This window comes from Sciurus vulgaris, assembly GCF_902686455.1.
Source record: "Sciurus vulgaris genome assembly, chromosome: 10".
NCBI classification, from domain to species: domain Eukaryota; kingdom Metazoa; phylum Chordata; class Mammalia; order Rodentia; family Sciuridae; genus Sciurus; species Sciurus vulgaris.
In genome coordinates, this window is record NC_136470.1 from 95,618,426 (window position 1) to 95,639,337 (window position 20,912).

Below are 20,912 nucleotides of genomic sequence, written 5' to 3' on the forward strand. Positions count from 1 at the left end.
TTACTCTTTTCTTTTTTCTTCCTAGTTGCCTGGTATATTTGTGAGTGTTTAAATATTTATCCCTTTCCTCTGGCACTAGAAGAAGCCCAGTATTTCTAATAGAGGAGTTCAAGATAGTTACCATCTGACTTAAAACAGGAAGCATTCAGTATCTCAGTAAGAAAATCTATTCTCAAGAAGACAATCATAATATACCAGAGTTTTATTAAAGTATGAATAAGCATCTAAATTACAGTTTATCTACAAACCTATCACTACTGTTAATCAGAGGAGAAAACCCCACATTTCTGCTAAATTTGTCACCTATCTTCAACTTTACAAAAACTTGAAAAATGGACTGGCCTGTCTTTTTTCCCATCAAACCCAGTTGATTGAATTTATCATAAAGAAATCTATAGCTTTGTTTTTACCCATCAGCTTGATAAAATCACAGGCTTCAGACTAGCTCTATCTGTTTTTGACATGGATTCCCCAAACTATGTGAACCTAATTTTCTTTTAAGGTTTAAAAAAAAATCTGGCTTTAGAAGTTTCCAATATCCTACATCCACTAACTCCAATTAGCTTCGTTGAGTGTTGTCAAACAGAGAGAAATGAATAAAAATGATGTGCAATTAACCCAGCTCCACTATGGAAATGGGCACTTTTGAGAGTGGCAGGAAATTCTTGGTTCTCCCAAAGAGGCTAAATGTTAGCAAAATGCACTATGGTTCAACCCAGATCAGATTTCCACATGTTTCAAATTAGTGTTAATTGAATTAATAAGATGTTTACTGGGTTTGCTTTTGTTCTTTTTATAACAGCATTACGTTTGTAGGAAAGTCTTATTTCTTATTTTCCCTCTCAGAAAGACTCATTCTTCCCTATCCCCTTTCCATATGCCCCATCTTCTCTGCCATATACACTTACCTATCTATTTACATTCCCAATTCACAGCCAGGGGAAAAAGTTCTGCCCTGCCCTTCACATTATAAATAAAATCAATACACATTTACCATGCAACTTCTTCATGTCCAACATAATACAAGTTGCTATGAAAAATAAGAGCTGTTCCTGTCTCACAGGACTTACCATCTGCATGGTATTTCTTAGGACTCTGCTAAGTGTGGCCCAAGCAATGAGTGGGGGAGGGGAACAACCTGAGAACAATGGTGGGCTCTTTGCCAGGCTCTTCCACCTACCAGGGGCTGGGGCAAGTCCTCACTTTGAGAAGCCAGTTTCCAAACCTTTTATACGAATACCTCCAAAGAGTAAATATCCTATTGTCCAAGCTTAGCACATTCGATCCTTGCAAAAACCTTCTGAAATATTATAATCCCCATTTCACAGATGTGAAAACTGCAGCACAGACAGGTTAAATTGTTCAAGGTTAAATAGCTTTAAAAGGTGGCAGAGCAAGAATCTGAACTAGGACCAACTTCAATGTTAAACCCTCTATAAGATTCTAGTTACCTGCTTCACTAGAACCTTGCTCCCTCCTCCACCCTTGGGGGTGCCCCCAAATCTTTCTATCTAGGAAGATCAGGCTCATTATAAAGAAATAGAAAGAAAAAGCTTTAAGCCACAATATAAACCTTAGTAATAACCATCAACAACCTCTCTTTCACTATTATTATTGCATGAAGCTATATAACATGAAATACTGTTGCCCAGAGTTGTACTAAAGATATATTGACTAAATATAAAACTAGCCCATTAACTTTTAAGAATTTTCTTCTCCAAATTCCGTATGGAATGTGCAAATTAATTAAGCTCCAGTGCTATAAACTGGAGATAATCAGTCTTAACCAACCAAAGAGCCACTATGTTATCTGATAGTCAGAAAGCCACCAAATAATTAAGCACATTTCTGATATAAAAAGGCACATAAACATTTTATTATAAAATAACAGTACATTCATCCAAATGGCTAAATAAAGGTTGCTGCCTGGTTCTCAATATTTTGTAACTCAGTATGAGGTCTAGAATTAATATTGGGTTTCCAGGCCCATCAATTCCTCTGCTAGCAGCTAAGCTGGTGATCGAATGTCAGGGAAAACACTCCCTCACTCAGTTTTAAAATTGACTGTTCATGTTAGGCTGGGCAATATAGCAAACCCCATTTAAAAAAAAAAAAAAAAGTTGATGATTTGTAAAGGATAATAACAATAATTGTGAAAATGCTGTTTTTCATTCGTTTTGATGTTAAAAGAATGATCTCATTTTCCAACAAATCTGGGTTTACATGCTAGCTCTCTAATGTAGAAGCACTTTCTTTAACCTCTCCAAGCATCATCTGTAAAATGGGGGTAGCAGTACTCTTCCCAAGGTCATTGCAAAAATCACTCAAGGTCCTGTCCTTGGCAGCATCTAGCATACAGTGGGGGCTATTCAGTGAAGGGTGCCTATTATAAGGTGGTGTTTATGGGAAAAGAGAAAAGAATTCAGGGAGGGTTTTAAGGTTTGGACTTCTGAGGAGGAGGAAATTGACTTGGTTTTTTTCATCTTATTTTTGTCAGAAGAATGTGAATACAGCATCTCCTCCATCATAACCCCATACCCACGTTGTAGGGCATTAACACATATGGTTCCGGCTCTGCTGTGTAAGTAGGGATGGATTGCTCAATAGGAATTGCTGTGTTTTATATTTTAAGTGCTATTTTTCCCTGAGGCTTTCAGCATGTTGCTGTATTTCAAAAACAAGTGGCTCACGTGTCTCAAAAACCACGTGCTGAGGATCGCTGTCAGAGATTCTGTTTGTTCATGAAAAGGTCATCAATGTGGAGAGCACCTTATTTCTACCCCAGGCGGGTGCACATAACTACAAAGAGTTTGGGTGCTTAATGGTGCTTGCTGCTGAGCTGTCCTGAGGTCAGCCATCCTTTCACAGTTAGTTCCTGGGAATGGGGGGCATTATTGTGATATGTGGCATAGGAAAATCCTCATAGTTCCCTAAATAAATTATTTTCATATGGTGCCACAAGGCGTGCACACTGAAATACCAAGAGAAAGATTTTTGTTATTGCTTCAGGAAGGACTTGTGATTTTGCTCTTTGGTCTCTTGCTTACAATTAATTGCTCTGTGGTCCAGAGTCAGCCTAGGCTACTTCTTCCACTGAATAACGACTTACTGAGAAGCTTGCCAACCTGGCACAAGGAGACCCCACCTCCTCATGCTGAGACTCTGCCCACTGCCTTTCTGGGTGAGCTGCATGCACCAGCCAAGCTCTTCCAGACACTGTCTCCCTCCCCATAGAAACACCACAGCAATAACACATCCGCTACCTTTAAGATGTCATATTCTGGCTCCAAAGGGCTATAATTCTATCACCATCTTTCCTTTTTTAATGTGTGCCTCTTTGTCATGTATTTTGATTCTATAATAATGAATAGCATAGAATGGAATTAAAAATGGCTACCTAGAAGAAGTAATTAAATTTATATATTATTTTCTACAACCTAATTTGATTCATAATTACTAACTTCAGGCTTAAAAAATCTGTGTATTAAGTGGAAATATTGCACCACTTTTATAGCCTCTTCTTCTCATGTTAATAAAATAATAAAACACCTCCCACACAGATGATAAGCCTCACTCCATCACCAGGAAGCATAATTAGTAAATTAAAGATTTGGACTCACATTTACACTAATATTACTGAGGTTTTGTTTTCATTTAAGTAAAGCCTGTGGCCTAAATCACAGTGATTATAATATGGTACTAAGTAAATAAAAGCATGTCTGCTTTTCACAGTTATGTTTTAATTTCCCATTTTGCATTTTCCAACATGACAGCTAGGTTTTGTTTACATTTTTATTTGATTTGCTAAAGATTTTTCTTCAATGCAGTTCAGTATCTTCTGAAAAGAGAAGTGCAAACATAAAGATAACCTACGGATTTTCGTCCCTAATCAACATTAATTTATATCCAGTCTTTGCTGGTGGCCTGTACATATAAATAATGATGCTTCTGATTTAGAGAATTTTAACCTTTCTCTGTATCTTCAGGAAACATTCTTGCAAAGAAAAGTTACCTTGAGTCTGGTTTCTCTGCACGTCTCTGGAAGAACAGGATATAAAAATCTGTCCCAGCAGTCATTCTCCAGAAAACACAGGAACTTCTGCAATGAGAGAGATACAATCTCTTGAAGAAGAGTCCTTCAGAGCTCAGGGTCATTTGGTCATTTCCATAAAACTTAAAACTACTGTGGTTGCTGTTCATGGTGGAGCAAGCAGATTGAGTCCAAACCCCAACATTGCCACTTATTAGTTAGTTGTAGGACCTTGCACAAATCATTTAATCTCCACAAGTTCCCATTTTCTCATTTTCAAAATGGGCAAAATATTTCCTATTTCATAGGGCTCCTGCAAAAATTAAATGAGCTAAGATAGATAATATAGTAGTACATAATCACCAAGAAATCATAGTGTTGTTATTTTTATCATTGCAATTTCTGTTATTATTATTAAATCAGGAAAAAAAAAATGTGACCCTAGGGGTGTGTGCATACCAGGTTTGGGGTCATGACCTTCAGTCAGCAGTATTAGTTTTCCCTCAGATGGCTCTGTTAGGCCCAGGGTAAGGAAATTGCAGCTGGGAGACACACAAAAAAGACAGCATTGATGATTGCTAATGATGCTCAGAACACTCTCTCCAGCCCTGCCTGAGGCTGCATTACTGCCTATCACCCCTGGTCTCTGCCCTCAGGCACTTACTCCATTTCTCTGTTTCTGTCCAGCCTTTCTTCCTAGGTTTGTGTCCCTCCCACTTTAGTCATCTTAACACTCCAGTTCAATGAAAGAAGAGTTGGGTAACTCCCATCAGGTCCATGCTCTTAAAATTGGGAGAAGAAGGATTAAGAAATGGGACTCGAGCAGAGAGGATGAGGGAGTGACCTCAGAAAGTCACGTACACCATTAGTTGATTGTAAAATGAATTAATGGACTAGTGGTCTATAGTGTTTTTTCATAAAATAGAAAATATCAGGTTGGTGTGGTGTTGCATGCCTATAATCCCAGCAGCTTGGAGGGCTAAGGCAGGAAGATGGCAAGCACCCCAGCCTCAGCAACTAAGCGAGACCTTGTCTCAAACTAAAAATAAAATGGGCAGAGGATATGGCTCAATGGTTAAGCACCCCTGGGTTCCATCTCTAGTACCAAAAAACAAAAAAGAATAGAAAATATCAGTATAAACCCCATGCGTAAGCAAAGTATTCAAAGTAAGTAATCTTTCATTACCCTTTCATGTCAGTTTTATATGTTTTAATATCTGTCTATATGTCTGTGTGTATAAAGTCAGCTGCAACATATAATGTTTTTTCTTTTTATACTCAATTGAACTAGAAGACTTTTAAGGTCCCTTTTAACTATGAAGTCTATGATGATGATAATTCAGTAATTTGCTAGAAACTGTAGAACTGGGAACCAAAATGGCAGTAGTTACCAATGCTTTCTTTGGTTTTTATTGAATTGGTCCATATTTCTTTTCTGATAAGAAAATAAAGAAAGATTTCTCCTCATCAACAAGTAAGTGTGTTAAAGAACATAACTAGGTCTACAATCAATTGTCTAGGAAGACGAGAGGTCTGCTGGGAATTAGATTGTACAGTAAAATGAGCACAGCACTTGGTGCTTGGAGCATCTGCTCAGTGCAGCAGGCAACTTTTGAACACAGTGTTCCATCCATGGGAAATGTGCTGACTCAGGAAGACCTGAGGCAGGAGGAGGGGGAGTCACTGGGGAGGAGGAAATGTGGGATTGTCTCCCAGCATGCACACATGCATGAACTCATACACTTTTGAAAGTGCACACCAAAAAGCCAGAGGATGTAAGATGTGTCTGAGCTTCTGTCCAGTTTCTGTGGTCAATAGAAATGTGTTTGACAGAGTACCCTTGGGATTCTGAGCACTTGAAGTCTGCTCTTCACTCTGCTTCTCTTTGACACAAAATCAGTCACTTCATTCTCCCTTCACCTAGTCCTTTACCTTGAAACTATAACTGCCAAGGTGATCAGACACTCCAAACATTGGTCAGTGTAGATTGCCCTATTTGAAAACTTAAATAGGAAGCTTTTATTACCAGAAAGTGCTTGATGAACACAAAATCAGAGCAAGAACTATTTGGAAGATCTTACCTATTGGTTCTCCAAGCAGGCATAGCCCAGTCTGCCAAGAGCCCCTAATGCTCATTCATGCTGAGGTCCGGGCCTCTCTCCCTCTTCCAGTCTCCTCAGTGCACTGCACTCCCATTGACACTTTTGCTCTTCAGGAGGCTAACTGCAATCAAGTTGAGTTAAGCTACCAGGTTCCACTGGCTATAGTGAGGCTACACCCAAAACTGGGCTACACCCAAACTTTAACTGTCCTCACAGATCATGACACATACTCTCTACAGATAGATCCACTCCAGTCTCTTCCATTACTACTAAAGATGATTAGTCTCCATCAACCTTCAAGGGAGTACCATGAAAAAAGTTCTGACCATACCTTACCTTTTCCATCATGTACAAACATAAGACCAAGAAAAAGAACCCAAGATCAGCATCTTCTCTTTATTCTAATTGCTCTTGTGCAGTGGTCTGATATTAAGGCAGCTATTTTGCTTTTAATATTATTTCAATTGTTTTTCTGTATTAGTTCCATATAAATAATGTATTAATAATTTGAGCATGTGCCTTGGGAAAGTTTTGCAATTGGAACAATTTTAAATCAAAGAAATACATGTTATATACAAAATCCAGTTATTCAAGGAAATTGCCATGGCTTTCTGGAGTTAGTCATGAGCTTAAGACTACTACTACATTATCATTCAATCAAACATGAGTCACCAAGGCTTTGTGGTCATCATCTCAGGAATAAAAAAAAATTGTACTTTCCTTTGTCAAACTTCTGTATTGAGAGTCTTCTGCTTCAGGAATTTTGATTTAATGCTATATTAACAATAATTTCCAAATAAAAATTCCAAATACCATTTTGAGATTAAATATCGTCTGATTGTTTTTATTTCTTCTAAAATGTTTTGTACACACAAATTTTAGCCATATATCTTCACATTTATTTTGACAGTAAAATAAAAATTTTAAAGAAAATAATTCTGGGCTTCAAAAAAATTTAAACTCATTTCAAAAAAACCTAAGTACCTTCAGTAGTACTCGGGAAGATTCACTGTCTCTTATCTCCTAGAAAGGCTATTACCTCTTCATTACTCCAAACTTACAATTAAAACAGCAGCACACACACACATAGCTGCATCAAATGTGGGCTGGTGTGCACATGTATCCTTGTTAACCCCCAAATCCTTCAGCGTGAGATTCATTTTTGGGAAACATATTTGTATTATACTACTGACCTGAGTCAGTTACTATTTATCCAATACTGCAATTTCTCAAATATTTCCCTTATTTGTAGAGACAATGGGTCAGACTATTAGAAGCTGAAGCTGTCTCAGAAAAGGACACATATGGTCCAGGGAAGAAGCAGGCATTCCTCTGCAGGAGAGAAGGCATGACAGAAGGCATGCCCAGGACACTGAGTCCTGAGCATCAGGAAAGGAGGGGACAACTGTCAATTAAAGGAGAGAAGGAGGGGATTCCAACGATCATCACCATTGTAGCTACATTTTTTGAAGATTTACTATGTGCAAGTATCACATGGAATGCTTTCTGTGAATGATATCATTCATCATTAAAAGCCCTTTGTCAAGGAAGGCTTATTAGCCATTTTATACATGAGGAAATGAGCTTAGAGAGATCACTTAGAATTGTCAGCATCCAGATCTGAACCCAAACCCAAGACAGTGCTTGGTATTTGAACCTGCTCTGGGATAAAACATAATCCCCATGATGGAATTAGAATCCTCCCTACCTTTCTACAGCCTCCAGGCTACCTATGTCACTCTTTTATGATGTTCATACCCATTTTAAAGTGAAGTGTGGCCTCTGTCTGAAACCAGGCAAAAGCCAGCAGTGGGATGGGCAGCCCATCTCTTCATTTATTCCTCCAAATAATTCTCCTAACTAATGCAATTTGCCATTCCTGGCTCCTCACACTTTCCCCTTCAACATGTTCCTTTTCTGATTATTTATTATCATAATTACCATTTATTGGACACATCACTGTGCAAAATATGGAGGAAGACAGACACCCCCACCCTTTTGGCTTATGATCCAAATATTTAGATTATAAACACAATGTTTTTGGCAGGTTAATTCTGTATTAAGAAATAGAGCATTTGCAGGAAATGTCAGATGCTTATTTTATGATCAGTGTAAGGAGTAACTTATCCCACACAAAGATTTGGACTTGGCAAGAAAGCCCCTGGCCACCTACCCATATGTGAGGAAGGCAGGGACAATGTTACTTCCTCACCACAACTGGTAAGCAATGGACATTTTTAACCCTCAGCAAAATGCAGTGGCAGGAAGAGGCAGGGCTGGTGGTCATGGGTGGCCATCAGGGCAGCTAGGCCAGAAATGTTAATAGAATTCTGTTTATTACTCTTTCTAGTAATAGATAAACCCAGGTTGACTCTCTTCTGCTAAATGATTCTTAAGAGGCACAAGAAGAGCAACACAATTAGTCTACTTATTCTTCTTTCACAATATTCAGAATAAGACCAGAAGCACAGAAAGGAGTCAACAACTCACTTCAGAATACTTGCTTCAAAACTCTGCCCATGCTGCACTTCTCCTTTAAGGCATCATCTGGAGCCCAGGCTTCCCATGTTTCTCATTGAAGAGATGATCAATGTCATGAGACATGATCTCAGAGACTATAAGATGAAAGAAAACAATAAATATCTAACAACATATTTTTAGTTAAAAATTCTTGACCACCAAAAACTGTGGCTCTCCTGAGGGTAGGAGCAAGTCCCATCTCTGGGGTGACACTACATAACTATCACAAATTTCACACTGAAAGGAGTCTGCACTTTCACAATTCAGAACGCTGGAAGGTTTTAATAAAGATCCACCGTCAGGCCTGAGTGTTACATCTGCATGAACCACAGAGCCAGAAGACCATTGTAGTCCAGGGTTTTCACATTATAGTCAAGTGGAAGATCATATGCATTTCCCAAGCTCATGCCATGGGTGAGTAGCAGACAGGGATGCAGATTTCTCAGTCATTTCATCCACCTGCTAACATGCCATGCTTTTTAAACCTATAACACAAAAATGTGCACAAATGAATACACAACTATGGAGCCACCCCCAGATTCAGAATCATTTGAGTATCCTCCCAAAGTTGGTGGACCCAGTGATGAAGACCCCAAACCACTGATTGTAGAGAGTCCTCCATGAAAGCCTGAATAGAAAACACCTGCAACAGGGCTCACAGTCAACCTTCCGTGCAGCATCCCAGGTAGGCTCCAATTTGATCCATCAGAACCTGTAGCTAGCTTACTAGCTGTTAAATATTTTGAATATCCCTCTACTTCTTGAGGGATCCTGAAAGTAGAAAAGCATCATTGAAGTTATATGCAAAATCAACTTTAATTATACTTGCAGGAGACAATGTTTGCATCTTGTTAAGGGCAAATTGTTTAGGTAGTATGAAGAAAATGTTAAAAATCTCTGAAGAAAGCAACAGAGTGACCCCCTGATAGCTGCCTTAATTTCATTTTTCCATAGCTATAAATTCTGGCCACATGAGTACAGGAAATCTTGACCAAGGTAGTTTTTTTAATGTTTGCTTTATACTCACAAGTAACTAGCTAAACCGCTATTGGAAGCCATTTAAAGAGCACGCTCTTTCAATTCTGTCCGCTTAATTCTGGCACCTTGTTTACTGCACTAACTGGGCAGATAAAAAGAAAGAGCCCTGAATTGCTCCACACCTGATAGAGAATTCCATTATTGTAAACCAGTTATTCAATTGAAAAAAATCATCCAATCTCTTGGCCTATTGATGAAATAATGAACTCCCACTGCTCTGTAATAAATATTGTATGTGTCAATTGAATTATAAGAGAGCTTGGAATTTTTCCCCTTGGCGTCTGACATAGTACATAAATTTCCCCACCTAATTTGCTATAGCAAAGCTGTGTTGTAATCTAAGAGCAAAAAGTTTTTAATTAGACTTTAAGGACACACCCACAATATTGGCAAGTGTCTGTAATAGCAGGGGCTTTTAGAGATGATGTCATATTTTGCTTGGGGAAAGATTAGTTTATGCTGTGACATTTAGATGACTTTTTTTAAAATGGCTAACTACATAAATTTAGCAACCTGCGACTTTTAACATCATTTGCTTTGAACACAAAGTTCTCTTTTACTTTATAGCTGTGGGGTTTCCTTAGTATTTTTAAATGATATGTTATTAATTATTATTTTTGTTGATTGATAAAAATATGATATAATATGTGAGAATGACCTGTCCCTTCCAAATCAGCCACCATGTGGCCTTGGGAAAGGATGGACAAAGCTGAAATATGCCAGTTCCCTAAAAGGTAATTTGTAGGGAAGTTTTTATACCATTTATACCATTGCATTCTCTGATACAAAGTTTATAAATGTTCTTACCCACTTCGGTTAATTCTATTTGCAAACTTACTCCACTTGTGAGTTGACTTGCTCAAAGATGTGATGGCACTTTAATCCATCTTCTATTTAAAATTAGTAGCACTGTACCTTTTTTTCCCATATAACTGTCAAGGCAATCCTTGAGAGAATGACTCAGGAAAAGACTCTAAAATTCATTTCAGAATGGTTAAATGGTAGGTCTCAGCTCCTGACTAATGTGGAGTATAGCCCCTAACCGCCCCTTGACCATGTTCTCTCATGTTTCAGACTTTCTTGGTGGTGAAAAGATGTGTGTTTGCCCTGGTGGAGAGAGAGATGAAGGTAAGAAGTCAACCATAGAGATATACACCTTGGGCTGGTTCTAAAACAGGTACTTCCTGAGTCATATCAAGAAGTAAGACTCCTCTGATCTGGAAGTTTGGTATCCTTGCTAACTCTCTGACCAGAACACTGCATAATTTCCTTGGGCTATTTTCTAGCTGAACACTTGCCTGACTTCCCCAAACAGTTTGGGTTTACAGACCCAGTTGAGATCACAGAGCAACTTAAATAGATTCCCTAAGTAAGGGGAAAGAAGGGAAAGAAAGCCTGGCTAGTTTCATATCCTTCAAGGAAATGTTAGTGTTCTCTAGTAAAAAAGGATTTATAATGTGTTAAAGAAAATAAAAGAAGTGAATGATGTCAACGTGAAGTAATGGGGTGCGGCATATTTGCAGGGGGGTTCCGTGACATGCCCCTCCACTAACTAGCTCTGAGATATTGAGCAAATTACTTCCCCTTCTAAGGCTCAGTTTTTTCTTCTGTGAAATGATAGAGCTAGCCTCATTCCCTAAGGTCCCATTCAGCTCCACTGTGTTGAGGCTGAGTCTATTAAAGACCTGAGATGGCTAAACTAGGAGGAGGAGGCAGATGGCAAACTGGGCTCAAGTCCTCTGGCCAGAAGTGCTGACTACTTCTCAAGAGTAGTGGGTCAAGAAGTGGAAGAAGAAAAGCAACTTTGTTTAGGCAGATACAATTTTGTTAAAAACAATTAAAAATTTGAGAAGACTAGGAAAGGTAACTAAAGAAGGTAATAGGTAATGGCAGCCCATTTTCAAAGTAGAGAAAGTAGGAAAATGAAAGAGAATTTCAAGGAGAATTCAGGCCATCACACATTCATACTGCCACATTCTTAAAAAAAAAAAAAAAAAAAAAAAAAACCTATGCCTCCTGGTAAATGCATTTATGGAAATATAAACTCATATCATCCTTTATTTATTTACTTGTCTGTGATTTGAGTCAGGCTGAGAAACTTGGTCTTTATGATATACAAGAGGGAATCTCTACCACATAATGAAGGGACAAACTGAAGCTGTATCTAGGAAAATAATCTGAGCAGAAGGGATAGTAAGTCCACTTACTCTCCCTTAGTCTTAGAAGACTCAGGGGAGCCAGGCCAGAGGACAGCTGGATTCTCAGTTACCCAGGCATAAGGTGATACAGGCTTCACTTAGAGATAACTCTAGAAACACAAAGAAACAGCATAGTTCACAATTAGAGAAAGAGTTACTGACCTTAGTAATAAGAGTGGAAAGGAAGATTCCAAGACTTCAGTTCAAGAAATTCTGATACCAAAGTCCTGAGGAATTTGTAAGGGCTGATGTGGGAAGAAGACACTGTTTCTGACACACTAGTTTACTTTCTCCTGTCTGATCTTAATAGAACCTGAGTCTGTCTCAGTTGTTAAATGGCAAAACAATGTTTGGTTTCTTCACTGAAAGTATGTAAGAATCAATGAATTAATACTTTAAAGCGTTTTAAGAATATGGTGTAGCACCAACAATTTTTAGGGAGTGAAACTACTTCATGCAATTCTACTGTGACAGACACATGTCATTACACATTTCTCAAAATCTGTAGAATGAACACCAAGAGTGAACCCTAATGTAAACTATGGACTCAGTTGATAACGATCTGTTGATGTTGGTTCAATTGCAATGTCTATTTGTTTTCTTAAAGTTTGGTCATAGGATATGGTACAAGGTGTAGATTTTACTATTCCTTCTGTACAATACATCAACAATGTACAATACATCTAGCTGAACACTTGCCTGACTTCCCCAAACAGTTTGGGTTTACAGACCCAATTGAGATCACAGAGCAACTTAAATAGATTCCCTAAGGGGAAAGAAGGGAAAGAAAGCCTGGCTAGTTTCATGTCCTTCAAGGAAATGTTAGTGTTCTCTAGTAAAAGAAGGGAAAGTAAGGTATGCAAAAGCAAGAGGTGTTGTCTTTAAAGATATTAAAGATACATTTGTATAAAAAATTTGAGGCTAAAACTAATGTATCAGATTAAGTTTGCAACCTTGGACAGCTTATTGTCAAGATTTGCTCAGAAAATTTAATTCTTTGACTTCTAGAAGTCCAGGGATCCAGGAAAGTGTGGAAAAAAAAGTGTTTCTTTCAGTGGGCATTTGGTCAATCAATAAACAACTAGTGGGCTTCAGCCCTGCAGAGACAGGCAAGACAATCACAAAGCTATTCTCAGGGAACTTCAGTTTGTTAGGAAGAAGGACATTCTTACAGCTTACAATTATTAGCTTTAAATAAAGGCCATTGTATCTATTATTACATGCATATACCTAAAATAGCTTTAAGTGCACAGTTCTCAAAATTTATTTTAGTAATCCCAATGGAGTACAGAATTATCTTTTTATGTAAATTCAAGATTAGACAACCAATTCTGTCTAGGCTACACTACAAAATTCTTCCAGGTGCCAGGCTCTATGCAAATCCTTAAGTGTATTTTCTCATTTACTCCTTACAACAATTCTACAAGTAAATAATATTGTTATCTCACTGTACATGTATAAAAGTGAGATACAGAAAAGCAAAATAAATCACCCAATGTTGCAAAGCATGCAATTGACAGAGCCACAATTCAGACATGGCCCACATGATTCTGCAGTCACTTTGTGGCTTCTTTGACACAAATACATCTTTCATAATAATTAAGATAAGTTTCAGCTGGGCATGATGGTGCACACCTGTAATCACAGCTACTGGGGTGACTGAGGAAGAAGGTCTCAAGTTGGAGGACAGCCTGAGCAACTTAGCAAGACCATGTCTCAAAAAATAAAAAGGACTAGGAATGTAGCTCAGTGATAGAGTGCCATTGGGTTCAACCCCTCATACAAAAAGAGAGAGAGAGAGAGATAAGTGCTACAAAGTGAAATCACCTAGTCCAATGTGTGAGGACGGGAAGGCCTCCTGAGGAAGGCACCAGAAAATGAGCCGGAATTAACCTGGCACAAAAGGGTGAGAAGCCTGAAGTGGACATCTGCTCTACGTTATTAGCAAATAATGACACTTTTATTCACAAAGGCCATCAGAGCATGATCCTATACACGTCTGATATAGCTTTAGGGAAAGGTTATTGTACCTATTAATACATGCATATGCCTAAAATAGCCTTAAGTGCACAGTTCTCAAAAAATATTTTAGTAATCCCAATGGAGTCCCAATTTTATGTAAATTTGAGATTAGACAACCAGTTCTATCTACAGAAATATTCACTGAGAATTGTTCCTAGATGGCAGTCCCAGAAATCTAAAGATTCTTGTAATCGAAACTTCACTTCCAAATGACAAGTGTCTTCTATGTGCTTGACTATTCAGTCATAAAGAGGGTCTAAATTCCCCTATAAATGAAGAACCAGAAGCCACGGTCCTCTGACCTAAGCTGGGCACTCACTGAGCAGGGACAGGTAGGATTCTCAGTCTTGGGTCAAGGAGGTGCTCCATGAGCCAGGATAGAGCTGTTCTTGATCATGATAGGGCAGAGCCAGCAGAGGAGATGCTTGGTTTTGACCAGGGCTCATGGGTGAGCATCTCAAAGCGGTTCCCACTGGTGGGAAGCATGGGTGTGCATGGAAGCACATGGCTGTGACAAGCCTGAGTCTGGGGTGTCTGGGGATTTTGTGTGTGAAGAGAGGGAACAAAGATGACACTCCATTTGTCTCTAAATGTGAAGCGAGAGTTAGACCAGTTCTAAAATATATTTTACAAGTCTGGGTCCAGGACAGTTTTTATACATTAAGCTGTTTCTTCCAGAAACTATTCTGATTCTCAAAGGTCATGTCCATAACTCTAGACTTGGGTTTCTTTTTTAAAAGGATAAGATAGCCATCTTAGCCCACACATTCCTAGAAAACTTTTGCAAGTTATTTTTAAATCATGACTTCCATTTCCAACGATGAATCTAGCAGGGACCAATTTAGCTTCATGTAGCAACATGTCACATATAAAAACTCTACACATACTTTCCATTGGCCTTCACTGGAGAAACAATTTGAGGTTGAAATACCTCTGGGGGAGGAAGGAAAGGGAATTTAGATCTACTGAAGCCTGTTTTGTGACTGGCACTTTCATACACCCCCATCCCATGGATCAGAGCCCCCATTTTACACAGGACACCAAGGCTCAATAGCCCTCCATCTTGGCCTAACACCCTCTTGCAGAAAACACTAAGGCATTCATCAGTTCTTCCATGTGTAGACACATCTACCCAGGTTAACCTACAGAGCCTGCCCTCCCTGGGGCAGTGTGGGCTGATGAGTATACTGTGCTGTGTTGGAGCACACAGAGACCTTCCGGGGGAACCCACAAATCTGCCTTTTAAGGTGGTAGCACTCACGTCCCACTCACCATTTTACAATGGAAAATCCTAAAACAAGAGAGGTAGAGGCGACCCAGACAAGACAGAGTAGCCAAGTAAGTAAGTGATGAGCACCAAGGGCACAATGACAGAGGCTGAGGAAGACGGCTCCACATGGGACCAAAGTCATCACTCAGGTCCCATCTGCAATGAGGCATGTTTGGGGAGAAGGTCAATGAACTTAAGATGCAAACACATGAGTGAAGGTGGAGCTCTGAATCACTCAAATAAAACAGATTTTAACTGTCCTGTTACTCAGTAAAGAGAAAATATTTATTTATTTCACTTCCCAAAGATAAATAAGCAAAGAACTGACCCATCAGACCTCGTGAAGCTAAACTTGGCCTCTTAGTCCCCTTTGCCTCTAGATCCAGTCTTTCATTTCTTTTTTACTAACTTTAATATTTGTTATTAAAATATAACCCAAATTAAACCTAGCTCATGAACATTAAAAGTTTAAGCAAGCAATGAATGTTAGTTTAGATTAGTTTTTTAAGTGTATTCATAGGCAACATTTTTCTTACTTTACCATTTTATTTCCTAGTGAAGAATACAGCTTTTTTCTTTTAAGAAGAAATTCATACTCACTTTGAACGCCTGCCTATTTCTTATCTTCCTAAGCATGGGTGGCCAGGCAAACAATGGAAATCAGCATTAGGAACATGTGACTCCCCTCTTCTATGGGTCATAAATACATTACAAATAAAGCTGAAACAATGGCTTTCTTTGGACATCTATTTCAATAAGGGCTAAAAGAGTTGAGAAAAAATAATAACCACCTGGCAAACCAACTCCTCTTTCAAAGATGAATTAAAATCAAATGAGAGAAATAATTAGGACAGCTGGAAATAATAAAAACAATAGATACCAGACACATCTTTGACAAAACACAACAAGCCAAAGAGACATTACAATGTAAAATATTAATTGTGTCATAGCTCAATAAATCTCTCTCCTTTTTCTCCTTGGGTTCCTGATCACAATGAAAAACATGGTATTTCATTATGTAAAACCAAAAAGCAGTAACACTGTTATAGCCTGAATGGGCATGAGAATAAACAGGCAGTTGTTGCAGAATATTGCATCTATTTAGGTACAATACTGAAATTTGAATGAAGTATTGTTTCTTTTCACTGTCCCTCATTTAGAGTGCAATTTTACCCCTCGCATGTTGTTTGTGGACTAATAATTACAGTTTGATGTATGAATCAAGTCTGAAATTTGTTTTTTCAAATACAGGGCTTTTTTGGATTCTGTTATCCAGATTTAGACTCACTCCTAAGATGAATTATGCCACTCCTCTAGAAAAAAGATGCCTCTGCTGTTCTGAAGAGCATTTTCTTCTTTTATTTTGCAGGGAGATGAAAAGGCTCCATGCCAAAACACAAACAGTCATTTTCTTTAGAAGTAGGATTATTGGAAATTTGGGGGTTTTATGTCATTTTCTGAATTGACTAAATTTTTCATAATTTAAAGCCAACATAATGTCAAGTAAGTTCTTCAATCCCATCAATGCATCTAAGGGGGAGAAATGACCCAGAAACACATTAATGACATCAACACTGGCAGGCAGCAGGAATGGAACGCGTGGGAATGAGGTTCCCTGACTTCGCGACTCCATCAAAGTGCAAATCACTTGCCCTGAAACTTAATGGTAATGTAGGGAAGGGTCGCAGAGTAAATTACCCCATCACCGACTGTACAGAGTGGAGCATAGAGCTGGTGTGGTTCTGAAAATCAGGCTATCTAGATATTCGGTGAATGACATCCTACATGGTACTGTGAAAGCCACTTAATCTCCTTGCGTCACCTTGCCATCGGAATATCTTCTTTTCCACAGGCAAAGCTTCCGCTTAAAGTTAATGGAAACTCAGAGAATTGGGACATCTCTGCCTTTACTTTTTCTCTGTCAAACAAAGATAAAGGTTTTATTCAAACTTTTTTATCTGAAGAGAAGCAGCACCTGAATGAAATGTGGTCATGATCAGAAATCTTAAGAACTAGAAATTTTCCAGACACTCGCTCAAAGGATACAATGCCTGGAAGAATGAGGGGAAATTATTCCGAACAAAAACATAGCTATATAAGTACTCTTCCTTGAAATAAAGAGAACTTCCACATTTTTCCACAATTTATGTGCATTTCTATAAATAGAGTCTACCAAGGAGAAAAATTAATTTATATTGAAGATTTCATTTAACCAGAATGATTTTGGTTTTAAGATTTTAATACACCAGCAAATGCAGTTCTTTAAACTTGAATAGCAATGGATAATTCAACCTTTCTTCTCTTTTCTTCCCCCCACACTTACCTGTCACCCCAAGGTTTAATTTGGAGATGACCCCTATTGGAATAAAGTTTCGCTTCAGGATGCATAGTAATTGTATTTAATCTCCCAAAATTAGTTCAACTTGAAAGGCATAAGTGGAAAGATTATTGATTTTTTATCCAATTTTGCAATTAGCTAATAAAAATTATTAGCAATCTCGGGTGAGTTATTTAATATTTATGAACCATATAGTGGTGCCGAGAAAATGTTTGGTCAAGAAGTGACTGAATGAATGGTCAGAGAAGGTGCTCAGTTTTCTCATCCTGCCACCAGACAACTTGTTCTGCCCTTCTATGATCTATGACCTCTCCTTTTATACTACATTGACATTTCCCAAGCACAAATCAACCAATGAGCACCAACCTATCAACTGGTGTCCACTGTGTGGAATGAGAGAAAATAAATAAGGACAATACAGTTGATTTCTCAAAGATTAAACTTAACTCAATTTAGAGAACTATAGTCTGAGAGTACCTGCTTTATATTTCTTTGGAAATATCTTTTTTTATTAAATGATTTTTAAAAGTAGTCATTGTTAGAGGTCTTGGGATTTTCACCCTGCAAAATATAAAATCCACAACCAATGTCAGTTCCCAATTTTTTTCTAATTTTACTACTCTTTAAACATTCAAAGTATAAAAACTACTAACTTAGAAAATGTGCATTACTTAGAAAATGTACATTCCCCATCCTCAGATTTGTGTGTCTTGGAAGAATCTTCAATTACCTTCTCTACATTAACCTTCCGAAGCTCTTCTATCCTCCACCATGCAGAGGTGGCCAGATAACTTTCCACACACTCTCCATTTATTATAAGATGAAATCATGTACTAGATGCAATTTCATTAACTGTCTCCCTCAGAATCCCTTCTAGAAAACTGCCATGCTGCCAGGTCTAGGGTGGATATCTAACATTGGGCCAGCCAATTCATTTTCTTATATATGGCAAATAAAATCTCTCTCTCCAAATCTGAGCTATCAAGTCATAAATATAGTCTGTAGTGGGTACTGAGCCTCAGAGGCACTAATGCAAAGTTGAGGCTAATAGAATCATGTTGAGACATATGAAAGACAAGCAATCAGAAAAAGGTGGTCAAGAAAACATTGGAAGGGCTAGCTCAGTTTGTAGAGTGCTTGTCTTACAAGCACAAGGTCCTGGGTTCAAATCCCCAACACCACACCAAAAAAAAAAAAAAATCAGAAATGATTTAAAGAAAGAAACAAACTCCTCTAGACAGTAAAAGTAGCCTCACCTTTGATTTCCAATTGCCAGCTCCAACTGAATTCTATGAGTTTGTTATTCAACCCCATCCTCTGTCACCTCCCTTTTAGTTCTCGAACTATTAGATATGTGTTCCTTGTCATGAAAGAACATTGTCTGGGAGGGAACACATGAGCAAAAGTTCATGTATTCTTAGAAAAGAGATTTGCAACACTTTTTGGTCTAAGTTTTTTTTTTTTTTTTAACTAGACACTTTCTCTTATTTTTGCAGCATCAAAAATATACAAACCATCAATCATCTTCCTTCTTATGTTCCCCTTAAGCACTGTGCAAAAATGTTTTCCAGGAACAAGGAAAAGCACAGTCTCAGCCCCTCCCTTACCCTGCATCTACTCATGCTCATCTTCTTTATAATCCAGGTTTGATTGTATGCCCAGTGCCAGCCTGGGCCCCTGCTCAGATTGCATAACCAGACAGATAAGATTCCTTATCTTGGAACTGCTGTGCCTGGGTCCCAAGAAGAGCACATCAGTGACCTCAATGGGTAAAAATCCTCCTCACTGTCTCGTTTAAGACACAATCCAGAGAAGGGAAATGACAATTTAATGTCACACAGGTAAAGAGCAAGAAAATAGCATTTTATTTAATCTGTTCAACCAGGTAAAATATCACCCTCATTTCTACACAAAGATACTGAGCCTCACCAGGCTTGCTTATGACTTTCCAAAGATAACACCACCAGTAAGAGCTCAGCCTGGCCTTGAGTGAAACATTAAAACTTCGTCATCCATTCTGTATTCATTTAAGAAAACATCTCTCTGCCTTCAAGTTTTAATAGTTTAGCCACCTTTAAACCCAGTTCTCATGACTCCTGAGCCCTACAAGTACTTTCTTGTGTAATTATTTTAAAGTTCTCCAAAGGCAGTTCAGAGAAAAAAAGTATAGAGTCAAGGATAGAAAGGAATGACAGTTGAAAGCCCTCTCATTGCCTCAACCTTCTCCTCCTCCTTCTCTGACCTTCATCAAACAAGGACATGACTCATAAGTAATCTCCAGGTCATGGTCCTGAATCACTACCCCTATGCAGTGACTAGCACTGGAAAAGGAGGCTTCTAAGAAGGCTTTTGATGATTCCCAACCACTTGCATTCACAACCACATGTGGCACACCCCTTCCATGTCCCTGGGTTGCTCTGTGTGATCTCATCTGTATGAAAACAGTGATTACACACCACTTCTAAGAGTAGCACCTTCTGTTATGCATAGTCTTTCTTTCTGTCTTGAGCCATGTCATGAGGAGACTTAAGCCACTCAGAAACTTACCCAGTGAAGATCTGAAACAGTCAGCAAGGAACTAAAACCTGTCAACAGCCACATGAGTGAACTTAGAAAAGAATCATTCCCCAGTTGAGTGTTCAAATGAGACTGCAGCCCTGACAAACAGCTTCAGTAGAACACGAGATTTTAAAGCAGAACCACTTGCCTAAACTGCTCCCAGATTCCTGACCCATCAAAAAAAAAAAAATTATATATATATATAATTATAAATATATATATATTTGCTGTCTTGAACTGCTAATTGTAGTGTCATTTGTTCTGTAGCAATAGATAACTCAAGTCCTAAAACTCTTCTCTGAGTACAAAACATTTCCTTTACTTTACCCCACTCAGATGGTTCTATTGAGAGAACAATTTTTCTCCTTTGCTCTCCTAAGTGTATCATTGGTGTCAATGCACTGATTCTCCTCCGTGGGTAAGGAATAAGATCTGTAACTATTTCGCCAATAATTTCCTTTGAAATCTGCACATCATTCTCGATGGTGAAGTCTTCAGAAAGCCACTACTTTCTGCATTCTTGGTTCCGTCATTCTTATATCCCCCTTGGTTTTCTCGATCTTTTCCTCACAATTAGTTATTCAATAGATATCAGAGAATTTAAGGAAGGGTCCTACTCCTCTCCTGTGTAGAATATTGAAGACATACATTGTTTGTTTTCAGGAAAACCAGTACAATTATGCAACATAAATTCTTTTAAAGCATCTGGGACTTCAGTTCAATTTAAAATCCTGTGGGTTTTATTACCAGAATGAATGATTATAAAATATATGCATGCAAATGAAGAGATAAAAAAATTAAAGGGCATATGAAATTTAATGCATGCTACTTGTAA

General features: G+C 38.3%; 1 long non-coding RNA gene across 12 annotated transcripts in view; it reads right to left on the reverse strand.

Moving 5' to 3' along the window:
• Positions 1-20,912, reverse strand: part of LOC306670509 — a 354,071-nt gene that overhangs the window by 150,078 nt on the left and 183,081 nt on the right. For 8 of the 12 annotated variants that reach the window (XR_013766404.1, XR_013766405.1, XR_013766407.1 and 5 more), the window contains 2 exons: positions 8,623-8,747; positions 4,013-4,099 (listed from right to left, as the gene is read on the reverse strand). This is a non-coding gene — a long non-coding RNA (uncharacterized lncRNA). Of the gene's footprint in view, positions 1-4,012; positions 4,100-4,494; positions 4,573-8,622; positions 8,748-20,912 lie in introns of those variants that run through there. The other 4 variants (XR_013766406.1, XR_013766409.1, XR_013766410.1 and 1 more) reach the window with 2 other exon arrangements.